Genomic DNA, 21,211 nt, shown 5'->3' with positions numbered 1-21,211 from the left:
TAGGTCATCATAGTATACAGGTATATTACACAAACGAAGTACAAGTAATCCCAGCCTTCTTTTATATCCATCATCATGTTAACAATGATTGTGCCAGCATCAAGGTATCAAAGAAAAAACACAAGCTTTTAATTTTTTTCAGCATTATTACAAGTCGTCGTGGCCTTAAGGATAAGACGTCCGGTGCATTCGTTGTTGCGATGCACCGGTGTTCGAATCCCGCGGGCGGGTACCAAGTTTTCGAATGAAATACGTACTTAACAAATGTTCACGATTGACTTCCACGGTGAAGGAATAACATCGTGTAATAAAAATCAAACCCGCAAAATTATAATTTGCGTAACCACTGGTGGTAGGACCTATTGTGAGTCCGCACGGATAGGTACCACCGCCCTGCCTATTTCTGCCGTGAAGCAGTAATGCGTTTCGGTTTGAAGGGTGGGGTAGCCGTTGTAACTATACTGAGACCTTAGAACTTATATCTCAAGGTGGGTGGCGCATTTACGTTGTAGATGTCTATGGGCTCCAGTAACCACTTAACACCAGGTGGGCTGTGAGCTCGTCCACTCATCTAAGCAATAAAAAAAAAAAAAAAAAAACATATTTATTAGTAAAATTGTAAACAATAATGTGCTGTTTACTGCTGCCAGGCTAAGTTATTAATCATAATTTATTTTTGCATATATCTTACTGCCTCCAACTCTGGTGATTGTAGACGATCAGATAAGTGAAACAACAATACAACATAATGATTAAGATTTTGTGACAAAGGTAATTATTGATATCTACACTGTTTAAATAAAATATAGTCTACTTTAAAATATTTGTTAAAAATCATTATGAACATCAATATTATTTAAACTATTTATTAATTTTAATATTTTTGTATTAGAATTGGGGAGATTACACACCACAATTGTTGAGGACTCCGGTGTCACAGGCACTCAAAATTGATGGTGCAGCGGAAAAAACTGTGACTGACAATATAGCGAACATGATTGAGAAGCAGAAACCAAATCGCGAGACCTGGATTTCTAGGAGGAGGCCAATCCATACAAATACGTCTTCTTCTTTGGAACTGTTGCATAAAAAGAAGATATACTCAAAAATAATAAAAGATTTTTTTAGCTTTTTTTAGTTCATTTGATCGATATCGTATGTGGGGTTAACTTTATCTATTTAATTAGTTATTTATTTGATTTTATTATATTATTTTATGACTGAACGCAGTGTTGCCAATTTTAAGAATCTCCCCATAATCAGTCTTTACTAATAGTGTAAGGGTAGACGCTGAGTTTTAAAAATAATTTCAACTATATCATTTTTCGGCGTTATGAATATTTTTATTAATAATTAACATATATTACTATAAAAATATACACAAAATATATTACTATACTAATTAAAAATCTTTCTTTAGTTGACAAAGCACTTATAGTCAGGGAAAGTTAAATTAACTGTTGGTAGCACTATACGGTACGGAAAATGATGGGACTTCCTTTTTGGCGGGAAAAGGAGAGCCGCGTATTTCAAATAAAATTTTATTTTATTTTAAATTAAATTGTCTTTTTCAAGACAGAGTACTTATAATAGAGAAAAATGTCTTCAGAAAGTGATGGTGATGAAGACGGGTCTAAAAAGTCACCCGTAGACTTGAAAAAGAGGCGATTAGATACTTCTATAAAATCGAACGATGTCGATAAGTATAAACCTTACTCTAAACCAGATTATAAGCGATCCTATCCGGATAATAGTAATAAAGAAGAGTTCCCCGTTTACGTACAGGGAATTAAACCGGAAGATAAGATCGGTAATAAAAATCCTTTGCAATTGTCAAAAATTTTCAAAAACGTGAAGGGCATCAAGGAATGTCGTCGAATTAATGCGGCCAAAATTATGCTGGTTTTCAAACAAGCTGCAGCTGCCAATGATTTTCTGAGTCACGTGAGCTTACGTGACAATAATATGAAAGCTTTTGTACCAGCCTCTTCGGTGGAGCGAGTGGGTAAAATTCGTTTTATCCCGAAGGAATGCAGTAACGCGGATTTATACCACAAACTAATGGCAGACTCTGAAATTGTTGGTGTTAGACGTTTTATGAAAAGAACTGGTGATGGTCTGGAACCCCTCACTACTATAAGCGTTACCTTTGTAGGAACTGTTCTCCCTCAGTATGTTTATTTAGACAACTGGCGTTACAGAGTTTTCACTTACATTCCTCCTCTGATGCAATGTTTTAAATGCATGGGATTTAGACACAGTGCCAAAGTATGTCGAAACGATCAGGTATGTTCAAAGTGTTCAGGTGGTCATTCCTATAAGGAATGCTCAGCTGAATTTTTGAAGTGTGTTAACTGTGGAGGAGACCACTTGGCAGTATCCAGGTTTTGTCCTCAAAAAGCGGCTCAGATTAAAAAACATGAGAATAATTATTCATCTAAAATGTATTCAACTGTATTATTGTCAAGTGATTTTCCTCCGTTGTTACCTAATGATAAATCAGTTGTAAAGTTAGCTCATAATAAATTAGCTCCATCTACTGTCCAACCTAAGAAACAAAAGTTATCACAAAATTCTTCACATAGCTCAACTGCAGTCCAGTCTGCTCCTTCTAATATTGGTTCTTATGATCAGCTCATTAAAGATGATCAGTTCTTGAGTAAAATTATCAAAACTTTAGTTATGTTAGGCAATTCTAATACAGCAAACACAACTGCTCACATTAAGGAGATCTTAATTCAAAACTTAACAAAATAATGGATTATTTACGATTAATGCAACATAACATACAGAGTGTCAATAATAAAAAACCACTTCTTAAATCTTTATTGTATGAAAATAAAATAGATGTGTGCTTGCTGAATGAAACTTGGTTAAAAGATTCTGGTCTGCCTTTTTATATACCTGGTTATATTTTTGTTGGAAAAAATGCAAAAAATGAGCATGGTGGTGTAGGTATTTTAATAAAAAATAATATTAAATTTAAGGTCTTAAAAACTACTTTCTATCAAAATATTCAATTTATAGCTATTTCTATAATAACAGTATGTGGTCCTGTCTCGGTGCTCTGTGTCTACTGTCCACCAAATAATAGCTCCATTAGTTTGAGTACTTTGAGAAAGATTATTTTGCAATTACCCAAGCCTTGTCTTGTTTCTGGTGATTTTAATGCTCACAATATAGCTTTCGGTTGTGATACTTCCAATTCAAGAGGTCGTGAATTATTTGATATATTTGATGATGCTGATTTATGTATTTTAAATACAGGTGACCCTACTACTATTTCTAGACCTGGTAATAATGCATCAGCCATTGATGTTACTTGTGTTAGCCCTGATATTGCACCACTTTGTGAGTGGTATGTCGGTGACGACTCTTTAGGGAGCTATCATTTACCTACTTTTGTTAACATCATTACCTCAACTCAAAAATATACAGTTCAAGAGTCTATACATAAATATTTATATAATAAAACAAACTGGAATATGTACAAAGACAAATCCAAAGATATATTTGATAATTTTTCTCCTTCAACCGTTGATCCTTTAGTTCAATATGATGAATTTTCTAAATTGCTACTTAGTTTAAAAGAAAACTGTATTCCATTGTTAAAACATAAATCTTCTAGTAAAAAGTCTGCTCCTCCAGCTCCTTGGTGGAATGATACTTGTGCTGAGGCTGTAACTAAATCAAGAGAAGCGTTAGCTAATTATAGACGTAATATGACAATGGATAATTATATAGAATATAAGAAAATAGATTCTAGGAAAAAAATTATTATCAAACTGGCTAAGAAAGACAGTTGGAAAAGTCTTTGTTCATCTTTTAATAGATTCACTCCAGTATCCCGAGTGTGGAATTTTATTAGAAGATTTAAGAGAATTAACATTAATAGAAATCTGTCCAAAAATGATGAGTGGATAGAAAGTTTTTTAGAGAAGTTAGCGCAGCCTAGTAATAACAATGATAATATTTCTGGTTTATTTGAATTTAATGACGGAAGTCAGTGGAGCATGTTTCTACTTAACTCTTTTTATTTTGAAGAACTTGACTTGGCTTTGTCTTCAAGAAAGAATACAGCCCCTGGTCTTGACGATATTCCTTATATTATGCTTCAAAATCTGCACGTTTCTGTAAAACTTATTCTACTTAATATTTTAAATTCGCTTTGGTCTCAGCAATTGATTCCAGAATCCTGGAGGTTGCAATGTGTCATACCAGTGTTAAAACCTGACAAACCTAATGATGATTTTAATTCGTACAGGCCCATTTCTCTTACGTCTTGTGTAGGGAAATTGTTTGAACAAATGATTAAGACTAGATTGGATTATTTTGTTGAAAACCAGAAACTTATTCCTTCTTGTCAGTTTGGATTCAGAAAAGGCAAAAGTGCAGCAGAAAGTTTTATAGCTTACCTGACTGATATGAAAAAGTGTTTGTTATCAGGTTCTACTGCAATTTGTGTTTTCCTTGATGTGCAGGGGGCATATGATAATGTAGATCTTCACCAATTAATTAGGGTGCTATATTCTTTGGGTTTCCCAGGAAAACTTTTAAAATGGATTTTCAATATGTATTTTGGTCGTTCTTTATACATTAAATACAATAATGTTTTTCATGGTCCAAAATTAGCTTTCAAGGGGTTGATGCAAGGGTCTTCTTTATCTCCAATCCTGTATAACCTTTATACTTCACAAATATATAGACACGTGACTGAATCTGTAAAAATATTACAATTTGCTGATGACATCTTAATATATAGTGTAGACAGTAATTTTCAGGTTGCTCAAGCAAAAGTTAATTCAGCTTTATGTCAACTTAACTACTATTATACTGAGATACTTAAATTAAATATAAATAGTAGTAAAAGTTCAGTTTTAGCTTATGGTATTGATACAAATGTAAATGTTAAGTATAACAATAATTTAATCCCTCAAAATAGCAAAAAAAAGTTTCTTGGTGTAATTTTTGACACTAAATTAAAGTTCACCAAACACATTGACTATATTTGTAGTAGAGCTTTGAAAGGTATTAATATTTTGCGGTCCTTAGCAGGAACTTTTTGGGGTTCCGATCCAAAAATTCTTTGTTTATTATATAAAAGCTTAGTACGTAGCCATTTTGATTATAGTTGTTTGGCATATATGAATATTAGTCCTGTATTATTAAAAAAGCTTGATGTTATCCAAAATATTGCTCTTAGAATTATTACCGGTGCAATGCGTACGACTCCTATCAATTCTATGGAAGTTGAGTCATGTGTAGAACCACTATGTATTCGGCGATTATTAATTGCTGAAAAATTCTGCCTGAAAGTTATAACTTCTCAGAATGATGTTCTTCTTCCAAAACTTTCTTATCCTACAACTGTCACCAATACACTGTATTTGCCTTCTAGTATAACAGCGACTAATGTTCTCAATAACCAGATCCCTGAATTATTGGGAATTATGAGCTTTATGATTGATTTATCTGATAATATGCACAAATCTGAACTATGGCCTGTATACCTTTGTAAATATAAAGCTCTTATATGTAAATTAAATATAGATATGTCCAGTGTAGTAGATAATATAGACTTTCTGGATTATTGCTGTACCAAACCTAACAGTTACAAAGTCTACACTGATGGGTCTAAATCTTCATCTGCAGTGAAATCGGGTTACTATGATCCTCAGGCTAAAACCTCAAAATGTTTTATGTTAAGTAATAATTGCAGCATATTCACAGCTGAAGCTTATGCTATCTATCAAGCTGTATTGTACTTACAAAGTTTACAAAATGATAACATGGAGTTCTTAATAATATCAGATTCAAAAAGTGTGTTAATGGCTTTAGACAAATGTCATATTCACTATAGAAATAATTATTTATTGTATAAAATTAGAGAAGCATTGACATCTTTGGATACTCCAGTAACATTTAAATGGGTGCCCTCTCATAGGGGTATCAAGGGAAATGAAATTGTAGATGGTATCGTCAATTCTAATTATGATGAGGATCATACTAATTCATGCAGAGTTCCTTTTACGGACTTTCTTTTTGACCTAAAACAAAGAAGTCGCAAATTATGGGAAAGCTATTGGAAATTATGCTCAAAGCATAAAGGCAGTTGGTATGCAGAAATCCAAAAAGAACTTCCAAGTAAGCCATGGTATGATAAATATAAAGGAGCCAATGAACGTAAATTTATAACCATTATTAATCGTTTGAGGTTTGGCCACTGTCAGACTCCAAGCCATTTATTTCGTTTTAAAATTATAGATAATAACAGATGTACATACTGTGGAGGAAATGAGGCCGACTTATCCCACCTCTTCTTGAGTTGCCCGACTTTTAAATTTCAACGTTTAATACTAGTAACAGATATTATGAAATTGATGGATTTTGATGAGAATAATCAAACTAAACATGGAAATTCTTTAGCAAATAACCCGACAAGATCAGCTTTAGACTCATTACTCAATGCAAATGGTAGTCATCAATGTCAACATTGTCAACCATCACAAAAAGAAATTCCCCGCCGTGTCCAAGATTTACTGAAATGTCCAGTTTTATTTAAATCTATTTACTATTATATAAAAAACACGGTTGAGAAAATTTAAAGCTCATCCTTGTTTTAAATAATTTGATTGTATTTAATGTTAAGTTAGTATAGTTATTTGTGTAAGATATTTTGTTATACCTTTATTTTAAAGTGCCAATGGACTTTGTATCCGGCTAATAAATAAATAAATAAAAAAAAAAAACGGAAAATGATGAATTGTCAAAAGTGTCATGTCTTGTCAAGTCAAACAGAGCAGTTGTTTTTACTGATAGATATTGAGTTTATTGTGCTAATAAATAACTTATCCTTGCGTTAAGTTCGTGTCCAGTAGTCTTCGGATTCCTGCACGCTCAAGAATTTTTTTAAAGACTATTGTACCTATTGTTTCTGAGCTGGAGGTGCGGATTGTGTAGAACGTTTTTACAACGGTCCGTGTCTCTGTGCAGTAAATAACAACGATTCTGTTAAAAGTGTCACGCTGTGTGAACTGTGGCCTTTCTCTGGTACATTATATTCAACCTACACACCACCTACATTTAGCATGACCTACTATTATTTGTAATATTATTTACTTGGGATCATTCATGAGTTGTAACTATTTTCTGTTGTTATATGAGAATTCAAATCATAATCGTTGTAAGGAGTGGTTGTTTTTTGGTAGAAGGTTTGTTGCGAGAATAACCTCAAAATTGAACAAAAAGTCAAAAAACAACAAAAACCCCACAAAATAAATGGATAATTTTTATTTCCTTTGAAAGTACGATATATCCCTTCTCTTATATAAAATTTATGCTAACATATAAAAAAAAAATGCGCAACGGCGGCCCATAGAAGAATGGGCAATCTCCTTTGTTACTGATCAAGCGAAGAAGATTATTAGCTTGCAGAAAAAGTACAAAGTGAATTCTCAAAATAAATAATTTAAAATATTTACAATTTTTATTTCTGTAAGCAAAAGTAGATTCTGGAAGTAAAAGTAAGTGAATATCACTTGTGACCAAGTTACCTTCTTTTTCTTGAAGTCCAAGCAGGTTCATAAGTGCAGTTCTACCTTAGAAAGACAGGCAGTTACTTTCGCATTTATGATAGACGTGTGATTATGTAGCGGTGTAGAGTAGAAATATGATGTGAGTGATGTGTCGTTTAAATAATCTTCTATCATAAAAGACTGTTAGGTCGCCCATGCTCCCGACGACCGCCCTCCAGGCAATGCGCTTTCAGGTCTGGCTTACTATATAAGAGGACGCAACCCGCCAATTATGGAAGGATTCATTCCGTTCTGGATTACCTAGCAGTTGGACGTGTCCAGGAGAGCTCGTATTGTGCAAATCCGAAACCCCCGACTGCGAGTGTGTCGTCCCCGCTGCGAGCCAGACGCGCCGATCTCGCCCCCAGCGCAGGATACAGGACCTGGAATCAGGTAAGGGAGCGATATTTCCCATAAGGAGACACGAAGACCCAACGACAATTATAGAATTCGACAGCTAGACGGCGACGAATGCGATAGCCCCGCAGTCCACTCGTTTGTCCAAGCTTGATCTGAACGGTAGCCTCGTAGCCCTCAGAAAATCATTTAAGAGGTTAAGGAACGCGGTAGCCCCACAGTCCCTTCTCAGAACAACCCTTAGGAATTTGTATATTTACCTAAATATCTACGTATCCGTATATTTTTGTATAATTTGTTATATGAATGAATAAAGTTGAATAATGAATAATATTTAATCAGACAACAGCCATTTTAATTCCTCTGGCAACATCTTATTGGCGCCCAACGACAAAAATTCTACCACGAATCTACCCTCATAAAATTAAGATTTGAAAGAATTGGAATCTACCTTCATAAAATGTCAGAAGAAAAACCTGACCTAATGGTTATGACGCAGGAGTAATTCACGACACTCATTAACAAGTTGTCAATTACAAACGAAGGTAGCCAACACAAAAGTAGTTTCGCTCGTTGCACAAAAAGGTACGACGAAGAAAGAAACCATAATAAAGTAGAAGAGTTTATCACAAACATCACTATCTACAAGAAAAATCAATGACGGAGACACGCACTCGAAAGATTAATACTGCTACTAATAGGACAAGCAGCTACGTGGTGGAGTGGCGTCAAAGGTGAGATAAAAAGTGGAGTCAAGCTTTAGGCGCGATCAGAAGTGCCTTTGCCCCAAAAATGCAGCCGCATGAAGTATACTTCGAATTGTTTTCGAAGAAGCAAACCAACGAAAATATTGATGCATTATTTCTGCCTGCGCACGGGTATTGAGAGGAAGCAGCCAAAAAGATGCTCATACTATGGTAAGAAGGGCCGGGCCATCTTCAAGAATTGCCGTAAACGATTGTCGAAGTAATGAGAAAAAATAGGTCCCCAAGCAAAAGAGTACAAATAACCTATGTTTCTGTTGTAGAGCACCAGGGGTATTTCGCAGCAACTGCGATACATGTAAAAACTGAAACGTCGCCAAAGCCAGTGTCATTTTACGCCCTGAAAACTACTATTAATAATGCCAAGATACCAACTGTTAAAATCAACGTGAAAGGCGACCATCGCTACGCACACATTAGATACCGCAGCTAGAACTAGCACGGCAGGTACACATTTGTACAAGACACTAGTATATCAAGGTACTAAACAGAAAAAAAACCAGCTGACGTCAACCTCGCTGATGGAACCAAACGTATAACGAAATTATTGACTGCTACAGTGGATGCTGTGGTAGGAGGACGAGTTTTATCTATCACATCTTCTGCAATGCCAGAAGCAAAAGACAACAAAATTCTGCTGAGTATAGATTGTTTGCAGAAATTTGGGATTATTTTAAATTCAACCCAACGAGTTGGTACTTCTTGGATGATCTAAAACAAAAATATCAGTTCATAAGATTGTCAAGCGACATAGTTCCATAAAAAGCGGCTTAGATCGTTGACCTGCAATGTGAGCACGCAACCAATCAAGAGGCCCCGTTATGAATTGGTAAAACTGGGCACACCGCCACGACCAGTACGACCACGTGAACCAGCCAATGCAGCATCTAGTGTTGATCCTCGCATTACTTATTTACCAATAAATCCTATAAATTCCTCTTGAGGGACAAAGAACGGTTAATGCAGAATGGTATGCTAGCATTTGTTTGCTACAGGTTGTTTCTGAACTCCGTAAAGAGAACTGCAACCGCCGCATCATCCTCCATCACGACAATGCGAGTTCTCACACCGCGCACAGAACAAAAGAGTTTTTAGAACAAGAAAACATAGAATTATTAGACCATCCGCCGTACAGCCCCGACCTAAGCCCTAATGATTTCTATACTTTCCCTAAAATAAAGAATAAATTGCGTGGACAGAGATTTTCATCACCTGAAGAAGCTGTGGACGCCTACAAAACGGCCATTTTGGAGACCCCAACTTCCGAATGGAATGGTTGCTGCAATGATTGGTTTCATCGTATGGAAAAATGTGTCAAATTTCGCGGAGAATACTTCGAAAAGCAATAAATACATTTTTAAATAGTAATGTTGTGTCACTTCTTTAATTCCCGAAATTTTCAGTGCCGCCTAGGTATGCCACAAAAACAACAGGGAGAGAAGTGTTTTGTCCGTCAGCCCCGAGTGCATCCCACCCTCACCTTACCGGGGCACCTTTACCCATCAGATCAAAGAGGTCCATATCATCTGATAGTGATGTTGATATGATCATAGAGTAGTATTCCTACCAACCGATCTTATATTAGAGATTAGAAAAAAAAAAAAAAAGTGCTATTTTGTGAAATTTTCAAAATAAATGTGGATTATCTCGCGATTTCCAGCGACGACCCACACTTTTCAAACTGTAGAACGGAAGGCATCTTGCTCTACAATCCTGCCAACTTGCATATCTTTCTCGTGCAGGAGTCTATCTATCTACTTTCTACTTTCAGTTCAAGCCGCGTCAGTCAGTGAAGATCGCATTTTACGAGGGTTTTCGTATCGTTCTTACAGGCCGTTAGGCAGTGCTGTCAAACTAACTCTCATAATAATTTCATATAAATTAACTGCTCGAGCAGTTATACTAACAGCAGTTAATTATTTGTGCCCAAGTGATTGAGAACTTTGATGGAAAACCAGTTTAAGAAAAAAATCAAGTCGGTAAGTAAAAAAGTCAGTCCTTTTTCACACACATTTATTAAGTTTATGTCATATTATAAAGTCACACACATATTTTTTAATCCTACACAAGAGCCAGATGTCGAAATGTCACAGAAAATTTATTATTGAATCTTGAAAATCCAGAACTATTAGATTCTGCTGCTTAATTAGATATCAGCACCACGGAAATTATAAGCCAAATCGAAACTGCGACGGAAATAGCTCCGAGTTGCTCTAGTCTACAAAAACCTTTTTCTCCATCGAAGATTAGATCTCTATCAAAGACGCTACCAAGAAAACCTAATACCAATAGCAGACGCAAAAGAAAATCTATAATATTGATGAAGGACACTCCTGAAACAGAAGCTTTACAAAAGGAATATGATGAAAAGATGAAGAAAAAACAGAAAAAAGGTGATAACATTAAAGAATAAGGAAAGGGGAACGGGTAAGGCAAAGGTGAATCAACAAAAAATAAAACCCGAGTACAGAGCTAAAAAAAGATTTTATATTCAGATTCAGAATCTGATTCAGAAGAGTGATATTGTCTGGTATGTGGTGAAGCTTACACAGATTTAAATAAAGAATGGGTTGAGTGTGTCATTTGTAAGATGTGGGCATATGTAGGATGTGTTACAGAAGACACAATCTTTTGTTTGTATTAATTGCAACTTTCTGCAATTAATACAAACAGAAGGCAATGGGGGCTTAATGGCAAACTTCTGGAACTTTTCTTGAGATACTCTGCTTCGATACTCGAAATAAATATTGCAAGCTGCTATAAGAATCTCCGGTTGCTAAAAATCTTTAAAGTTATTAAAACTCGTTCATTCACAGTGATTGCCTCTCTATATTTTGTATCGCACTTTTTGATTTTATCAGACAACAATAAGCACAAATTTTCGAACTCTTGTACGGACATTCGTGTAAAATTATGTACAGTCTGATCATACTTAGTCTGGCCATAAATACTGTTACAATTAAAAATAAACAAAATATTACATTTGAATTTGGAATCTGTCTTTTTTATATGATTGCTTATTGAGTTTTCTCATTTTGGCGCCAATACATTGTATATGTCGACGCACCACTCTAATTATATGGAAAAATTAATTAATCAATCAAGATTAATTCCTAATTTAACATGTGGCGTAATTATTGATTGTAATTATCACACGTGTAGTACAGACTGATTGTTAATTTAAGCAAAATGCAATGTTATGGTTTGCTGTCACTTGGGCAGCAAACGATAACGTTGCATTTACCATTCGTCTTCAGAGGAATGTTTAATCATTTGCTAAATTTATTTCTTGATTTTTAAGCGACGTCTACTTGTTTAACACGATGTTTGGTTAAGATTAATGTTTTAAGGAACTCTGCCAGATTTTGTAATATGCGGAAACGATACCACGTGATTACGTTTGTAAGGATAGATTCAACTTTAGATTTAGTTAGTGACCTAAATTAGTTGTTTAAATTAATTTGTGATTTAACTATCAAGTTTGGAAAATTTAGAGTGAGTTTGCGTTTTAATAATTTGTGAATTTGAAGTAATTTCCGTCTTGACAAGAGGGAGCCACCGAACTATCAAGTTTGGAAAATTTAGTGAGTTTGCGTTTTAATAATTTGTGAATTTGAAGTAATTTCCGACTTGACAAGAGGGAGCCAACGTTTTTGTTTTCGGGGTGGCGGCTTGTAATCAAGACGGAAAGACATTCTTTCTGTGCTGCGCCTCGGCTGCGACCAGACGCTCTGTGAGTACATACTGTTGTATTATTTTAAGGTTATTTTTAAGTGTGTATATCAGTGCTAGGCGAAGTGTTTTAATTAAATAGTGTAAAACTATAATTTGGTGTTTCGTTTGCAATGAGTGAGCCTTGTGATGGAGTTGGTGGCGTCAGTTTATCTCACGTCACCTTTTCCAAAAATTCTCCGGAGGTCGGTGCGCCGTCATATAATATTTTGCGATATTAAAATGGAGTGGGGTGATAAAGAGAACCGAATCGCTGTGATTGCATTACACAAAGTAGGTATGGAGCCAAATGCAATTTTTAAAACTCTCCATACGCTTGGTTTTAGTAAAATGTTTGGGTACCGGGTTATTAATAGGTGCAATGAGACCTTCTCTGTTAGTGACAGAAAAAGATCTGGCCGTCCACGTAGTGGTGGTCAAAGCAGTAAGGGAAAGAATTCGAAGAAATCCTGTCCGAAAGCAAAAGATTTTATCTCGGGAGATGAAGATAGCACCTAGAACCATGTCGCGTATTTTAAAAGATGACTTAGGACTTGCAGCCTATAAGGGACGCACTGGTCATTTCTTAACTGATAATTTAAAAGAGAATAGGGTGGTAAAATCGGAACAATTACTGAAGCGGTACGCAAAAGGAGGTCATAGAGAATGTTTGTTTACGGATGAGACAATTTTTACAATTGAGCAACATTTTAACAAACAAAATGACCGTATTTATGCTCAAAGCTCTAAGGAAGCTTCCCAGTTAGTCGATAGAGTGCAACGTGGGCACTATCCGACTTCAGTGATGGTTTGGTGGGGTATTAGCTATGAAGGAGTGACTGAGCCATACTTTTGTGAAAAAGGTATCAAAACATCGGCACAAGTGTATCAAGATACCATTCTTGAGAAGGTAGTGAAGCCCCTTAACAACACCATGTTCAATATTCAAGAATGGTCCTTCCAGCAAGACTCGGCGCCAGGTCATAAAGCTCGGTCTACGCAGTCTTGTTGGAAACAAACGTTTCGGACTTCATCAGAGCTGAAGGCTGGCCGTCGTCTAGTCCCGATCTTAATTCGCTGGATTATGATTTATGGTCAGTTTTAGAGAGTACGGCTTGCTCTAAACGCCATGATAATTTGGAGTCCCTAAAACAATCTGTACGATTGGCAGTGAACATTTTTCCCATGGAAAGAGTGCGTGCTTCTATTGATAACTGGCCTCAACGGTTAAAAGACTGTATTGCAGCCAATGGAGACCACTTAGAATAAGCTTTTTACACTTTAAATTGTTTTATATTTATGTCTTAAACTAATACACTATAAAAGTAATGAATGTTATTTGCCATATATTTTTTTTTGTTTTCCTTTCTAACAGTATTTATGGCCACACTAAGTATATTAAATCTCCAAGTAATCTATTTCCATATTGGTGGCGACGCTCATAAACTTTTGTAATCCAGAAGCATCTAGGTTTTTTCTTGATACGTGACTGTTTTCGTTTCTTTAAACACTAAGCAGCTAGGAAAATAGCTGCAGCTGAAAATACACGACTGTCCATTTTAAATTGCTCGGTGGAACTGATGGCTCGGCTTACCTCGCGAGCCCCGCCTCGATGTTTCCGGTAAACTACGAGGCTGCCTCGCGAGCCAGCCTCGGCCGAACCGCTCGCCCGAATGTGGCTCGCGAGCCCATTCGCTAGGTGGGTACGCGGCCAAATCGTGGCTTGACAATAAAGAGGCAGGTGTAGAATTCCTGACAATAAAACGAATGTTGACAATTTCTTTTTTAAGTTGACTGACGTATTAGAGAGATATACATTTTCTGCATCACGTATATGGAACGTGGACGGAACAGGTGTCACAACGGTGCTGAAACCCAGAAAAATTTTAGCTGCAAAAGTTTCTAAGCAAGTTCGTATAATTACATCATCCGAAAGAGGGACTCTTGTGACTCTCAGCGTCGCGGTAAATGCAGTGGGAAATCCGGTGCCTTTGTATGTTCATCTTTCCCCGAATGAAATATAGAGAATATTTTGTTCGCGATGGACCACCTGGTTCGATTGGTACAGGTAGCTCAACTAGCTGGATGACGGGCGAGAATTCAAAATTTTTATGAAACATTTTATAGATTATGTGAAACCATCTTCATCCGATCCTGTGCTCTTATTATTAGACAGTCATACTTCGCATTTGGATATTGAAGTGATTGAAACAGCCAAAGACAATAATGTAGTGTTACTCTCCTTTCCACCATACTGCTCACATAAGCTCCAGCCCTTGGATGTATGGGTTTATGGAAGATTAAAAAATTACTGTGTCAGTCAGCAAGATTCTCACAGTCGTCGTGGTCCAAAGGATAAGACATCCCGTGCATTCGTATGTAGCAATATACCGGCGTGGCCTCGTGGATTGGTGCTCACTCGAGCGTCGGGCGGTGGTCTGTCGTGCTGCTCGTTGCACTCGGCGGGCCGCCGGCCAACCCGTAATCCTCACCGCGTGGAGGACGGGGGCCGCTGCCGCGAGGCACGGTGCCGAGAGGACGTAAACCTCTAAAAAATACCCCAATCTTAAGCTCTGGCGCCCGGCGATGGGATGGATGGCATGGCTGGTGGGAGACCAGTCGCGACGGCGTTCCAGGGGACCGTACCCCTGGCTAAAATAAAAACAGGAAAGTAAATAATGGAAATGTTCAGTTACAAAAATGATTTACCCCAAGAGGGTACCTCCCGCTCCGCGGGGGGAGATTCCCTGAGCGAATAACTGTCCGAAGAGGTCCGTGAAGGACGGAGGTAGGGTGTCCGCGAAGGACGGAGAAAAATAAGTAAGGTCCGTGAAGGACGGAGGTAGTGTCCGCGAAGGACGGAGAAAATAAAGAGAGTTGAGGAGGGTCCGTGAAGGACAACGAGTTTGTAAACGTCCTGTCGGACGATAGTATGGCGACGGCCAGCTCGGGCCACTCGTCGCTGACCAGAAGCTGAAGAAAGAGGCTGAAGGGCTCCAGCACGGAGTGCTCAGAGAGCAGCTCCGGGGAAGACACCGTGCTCAGTCGGAAGAGCTGCCTCCAAGACCCCATCCAAAAGGGACAGGGGACGACCACTCACAACAGGGCAGTACGTTGGCCTCGCGGCCGCCAAGGAGGCGTACGTGAAGGCCCAGCGCGAGATGGCGCTGCGCGCTGAGAAAGAGGTCACGGAGAGCGTCCGGAAGCTGCGGGTGAGGGAGACGCCTGCCGCGGGCAGCACGGGGGAACCAACACCCGACCCCGAACGCAGGCTAGAAGAGTCCGTGAAGATGGCGCTAACAATCGCGGCCAAATCCGGAAACCTGAAGGGCACATATCAACGTGCCCTGAAGGAGATGGCCGTCGCCATCCGAGAGGCCAAAGAAGAGATGGCAGCACGGACTGCCGACGGCGAAAAGGCTGCAGGGCTCTGCAGGAGGCAGGAGGCCGAGATCCTGCACCTCAAGAACGCGATCGTAAACATGAGGTCGGAGATGACGCGCATGGCCCAGGCCGTGGGATCAGCAGCCGTCCCTTTGGGGGTCTTAACGACGAAAGGGAAGATCTTCCACCGAGCGGGTGATATTGCTCGGTAGACCGGCGGTCCGAACGTTGTTGTTCGGAACTTGTATATATGCAAGCTTATCTTGAAAATGTCGTAAGCGAGATTCAGGCATCTGTCAATTATCTTGCGTTGTATGATGGCTACCCGCCACATTACTCCCCTCCGAGACTGGAGGTCGTGTCATTTTTAGTTAGCGTTGTCCGTGCTGAGATTAGCTTGCAAGGGCCAGTGCTGCTCGAAGTATCGCAGTTCACCTCGGACATCGTCCACATCGCCGGTAAAGATAACGTGGTGGCGGATACCCTATCGCGCGTTGATGAACTGCAGACGCCTGTCGACCTAGAAGTGATGGCCAATCTACAAGCCTCAGATGCTGAACTTCAAGACCACCTTACAGGCGAGACTTCTCTTCGCCTAGTCCATACGAGCATACCTGGGAGTCGTGCCATTTTGTACTGCGACGTCAGCACACCGACACCCAGACCCTTCGTCCCACAACAACTGCGCCAGCAGGTTTTTGACTGCCTCCACTCGCTCAGTCATCCAGGTCCCAATGCGACAGCTAAACTCGTTGCGCAACGCTTCGTTTGGCCACTGATGCGTAAGAACTGCCGTGAATGGGCCAAGGCATGTTTGACTTGTCAGCGTGCGAAGATAACTAGACACGTTGCCTCACATTTAGGTACGCACGTTTCACCTTCAGCGCGTTTCAGACATGTTCATTTAGATCTGATCGGTCCACTACCGCCCGCTGGCGAATATCGGTATTGCCTCACAGCCGTCGATCGCTTCACACGATGGCCGGAAGCAGTGCCTATTACTGACATTACCGCTGAAACAGTAGCCAAAGCGTTCATCTCCTGTTGGGTGGCGCGATACGGTTGTCCTACCAAGATCGTTACCGATCGAGGCGGGTAATTCCAGTCGGCGTTGTTTCAACAACTGTCCAGGTCCATCGGTTTCGATCACCGGAGGACCACTGCTTACCACCCACAATGCAACGGTTTGGTTGAGCGTTTTCACCGACAGCTGAAGGCAGCCATCACCTGTCATGCTGACGTCAACTGGGCTGAGTCTCTGCCGCTTGTACTCCTCGGCGTAAGAAGTGCCTTTAAACAAGATCTTCAGTCTTCGTCAGCTGAGTTGGTTTACGGTGAGCCGCTTCGTCTACCGGGCGAATTTTTCGGCCACGAGGTTGCCTACTACACCACCGACATAACCGAGTTCACAGCACGGATGAAGTCTTTTGTCGAGAAGGTACGTCCTGTTCCAGCCCAGCACCACTCCAAGCACAGAACCTTCGTTTTCAAGGACCTGAAAACTTGTACTCTCGTATTCCTTAAGGAAGAAGTGATACGTGGCGCATTACAGCCAGCTTACACGGGTCCACACGAAGTATTCAAGAGAGGCGCCAAAACCTTTGTTGTTCGCGTCCTGAACAAAGACATGACAGTAAGCATAGACCGCCTTAAGCCAGCTTATATACTGTCGTCCGATGTCCCTGTACTCCGGCGCAACATACCAAAACTTCCCGATTCCGACCCGGATCCAAAACCAGATCCAGGGCCTCCACACCAGCAGACGACTCGATCGGGGAGGAAAGTACGCTTTCCCGATTATTATCGACCTAAGTAGGTCTCTGGAGGGGAGTGTTGTAGGTGTTTCTACTATATTTATGTATATTAGTTCATATTATTTATTAATTTACTTTGCACACCTACTCAATATTTAATATTATATCATATTTAATTACGTATTCTATAACACACTCTCATACAGTACACAAATACGCCAAACAATCATACATTCACAACACTATTCAAAATTATATTATTTACACAAGCATAGTCGGGCGCAACCGCTAGTATGCGGCAAAGACCCCGACTATGTATAGCTGCGTACGTACTGGTCGTCGCCTGCGCCACGACTCGGCCGCCGCTCGCGGCCAGTCGGGTTTGATCAACGCTACGCTAAGACTGTGTCACTCCTCGACTTACGCGTACTCTTTTGCTTTGTTACGATTTATTGCTTTCGTCTATTTTGTATTATTGTGTTTGAACTTGCTACCGCTTTATCTGTGCCTTCTGTACTCCGTAATTTCTCCTTCTAAATATTGCTATACTATCTGTGATTGGAAATAAACTGTCCATCCAATTACGGACTCGTTATTGTGCCGCCCGGCACTGGTGACCCAACCACCACCAACGACAACCAAACTGGTGACCCCGACGTGATCTCTCCTTTCTTGGTTTTTCATAAACTTGAAGTCATTTAATAAGGATCTGTTTATACTGATCTTTATTAAATGACTTCAAGTTTATGAAAAACCAAGAAAGGAGAGATCAGGAAAAAACTCAAGAAATGTGGAATCTAATAATCGTCACTCTTTTGACTATTCCAATGACAATAGGGGAAAGAACAGTGGAGGAAGGGAAAGCAAAATGCCTGGATTTTAATGGAATAAAAAGAAGTGTAGTTAAGAATATAGGAACAAAGTCAAAGGTAGATAACGGCACTATTTTTTCAATTCCTGATCAGATAGAAATTGTTGTAATGAAAAGAGACGTTTGGAATGCTTATTGTTACCATGGGAGTATAATAGATCCCAACACTGGGTGTGACCCGACGGAACAACTGCAGCCTTCATCATCAGCGCATCAAGAACTTCGGCTACCACGATTCCCGCATTCTTGCAGATAAAAGTCATCAACAGTCGTCCCACAGCAAGCCAGCATCGCAGCCTCAACAGGACCATCGCAGCCGACTCACCGCGCTTCCTGGTCCTACGGCACGCAACTTCACTGCCTCATCACGCCGCTACAGTTCATCGCAGCCCACGACCGGATCATCACGTTGGGGTCACACTTCTCCGGCGTGGCAGCTCTGCATCACATGGACTACGCACGACACGCACGCAACATTCAAGCTCAGTCTCGACTCACCGCAGACTTCGAGCAGCACTGGCGACAATCACGCAGCATTCAGCTCAGTTTCGACTCACTGCAAACTTCGAGCAGCACTGGCCCTTGCAAGCTAATCTCAGCACGGACAACGCTAACTAAAAATGACACGACCTCCAGTCTCGGAGGGGAGTAATGTGGCGGGTAGCCATCATACAACGCAAGATAATTGACAGATGCCTGAATCTCGCTTACGACATTTTCAAGATAAGCTTGCATATATACAAGTTCCGAACAACAACGTTCGGACCGCCGGTCTACCGAGCAATATCACCTGCTCGGTGGAAGATCTTTCCTTTCGTCGTTAAGACCCCCAAAGTCCCCGCCCCCGTCCCGATCTAACGGAGCGACGACGAGGAGGAGCCGCTGCATGCGTGCCGTCGGCACGATGCTGGACGCGTGCCTCACAGGGATAGAAGCACGGCTACCACCGGAGCCTAGACTGAGGTCACCCCTGGCCGCAGACCACAGGAGGAGCCGCGCGCAAGAAAGGACGCCGACACCACCACCGGCAGCAGAACCAATGCCGACGCCCGCACCAACAGCTGCGGTCGCGACGGCGGCACCCAACGGCAGCGGCCCGCAGAAAAAGAAGAAGGTGCCGAAAAGCAGACAGCAGCAGGCTCCCCTTGAACCACGGACGTTCCCCCCCGCCCCGGCTGCTCTGACCGAGGCCTGGACCACTGTGGCCCGAAGAGGCGCCAAGCCGAGGACGGCGACGGCGACCGGCACCGTGCCCGCTCCACCCCCTCGAAGGAGAAGAAGAAACGGCTCCGGCCAACGCGCTCGCAGGCGGTCATAATCAAACTGCAGCCGGAGGCCGCAGAGCGTGGCAACACGTACAGGTCGGTTCTCGCAGAGGCTAGGGCCAAAATTGACCCCGCAAGCCTGGGCATACCTATCCAGTACGCTCCGCGGTAACGGGACCGAAGGTCCTGGTCACCGACGGAGCCGATCAAAACGAAAAGGCTAACCTGTTAGCACAGAAACTCCGTGAGATCCTGCCCGTCGAAGACATCGTCGTGTCGAGGCCGGCAATAACAGCCGCTGTCAGATTAAGCGGCCTCGACGATTCAATATGCCGAGAAGAGGTTGGCGCTGAAGTCGCCAGAATCGGAGAATGCCCCCCCGACACTGTTAAGGTCGGTGAAATAAAACAGGGCCTCGGAGGCATGGGGCAGGTCCTGGTGATGCCCCATAGCGGGCGTAAAGAAAATACTGGCCGTCGACAAGCTGCGGATCGGGTGGAGTGTCCTTCGCGCACAACTCCTCGAGGCGAGGCGCCTGCAGTGCTACCGGTGCCACGAACTGGGCCACGTGAGTGCCCGCTGCCTATCGTCGGTGGACCGCAGTGGTGAGTGCTACCGTTGCGGCCAGACCGGCCACAAGTCCACGGGCTGCGCGCTCACCTCGCATTGCACGATCTGCGCCGGCGCCGGTAGGCCTGCAGCGCACGTCTCCGGGGGCAAGGCTTGCGCCAAGCCCCCGAATCAGAGAAGAGAGAAGAGAGAAGAGGAACACCGCCGAAGAAAAGCAGCGGAGTCGGCCCGGTACGGCTACGGCGACACCGATGGACGACCAACCATGACAGGCGGCCCGTACAAGATTCTTCAGGGCAACCTCAATCACTCCGCCAGAGCTCAGGACCTGTTGATGCAGAGCATGGCGGAGCGGTTGACCCATCTAGCGGTCGTCGGTCAGACGTTACTAGAAATTTACTATTGTGAGCGGCCTGTGATCCTTGCAGGAGATTTTTATGTGAATCTGTCAAGCATGCTGGGACTTGGCTCAAAGTCTACATATTGATGAACATGATAAACAAATAAGACTCTTTGGCACCGTAACGTCTGCTTCCGCTGTGGGCGCTCTCTTGCATTACATGCCAATCATCTATTTCATACAAACTCAAACCGTGAATCAAGAATTTATAGTTATACAAGATTGGATTATACCTCAAACTGTAAGTATTTAACCATAGTTTAAAATATTGTTTACTGCACTTTTCATAATAGGTGCTAACCACAAATTAATTATCTTAATAAATTTCAGGTCTGATTATGTATGTTGTTGTAGATACAAGCAGCAAGTCGCATACGTCATACTTATTGGATAGCTGCGGACAGAGCTGCAGTCCATATGGTCTCGGGCCCGTCGACTACATCCCAACAAAACAGACCTCAAGAACAAGATGTTCTTAATGTCTCTCAATGAGGAAGTTAGAAACAACCAACCGGAACTTACTATTGTTTTGCCAGAATACATAAGAGCTCCTCAATCTGA

The sequence above is a fragment of the Bombyx mori genome, chromosome 7, assembly GCF_030269925.1.
Source record: "Bombyx mori chromosome 7, ASM3026992v2".
NCBI classification, from domain to species: Eukaryota; Metazoa; Arthropoda; class Insecta; order Lepidoptera; family Bombycidae; genus Bombyx; species Bombyx mori.
Note: the sequence above shows the minus strand (reverse complement) of the source record.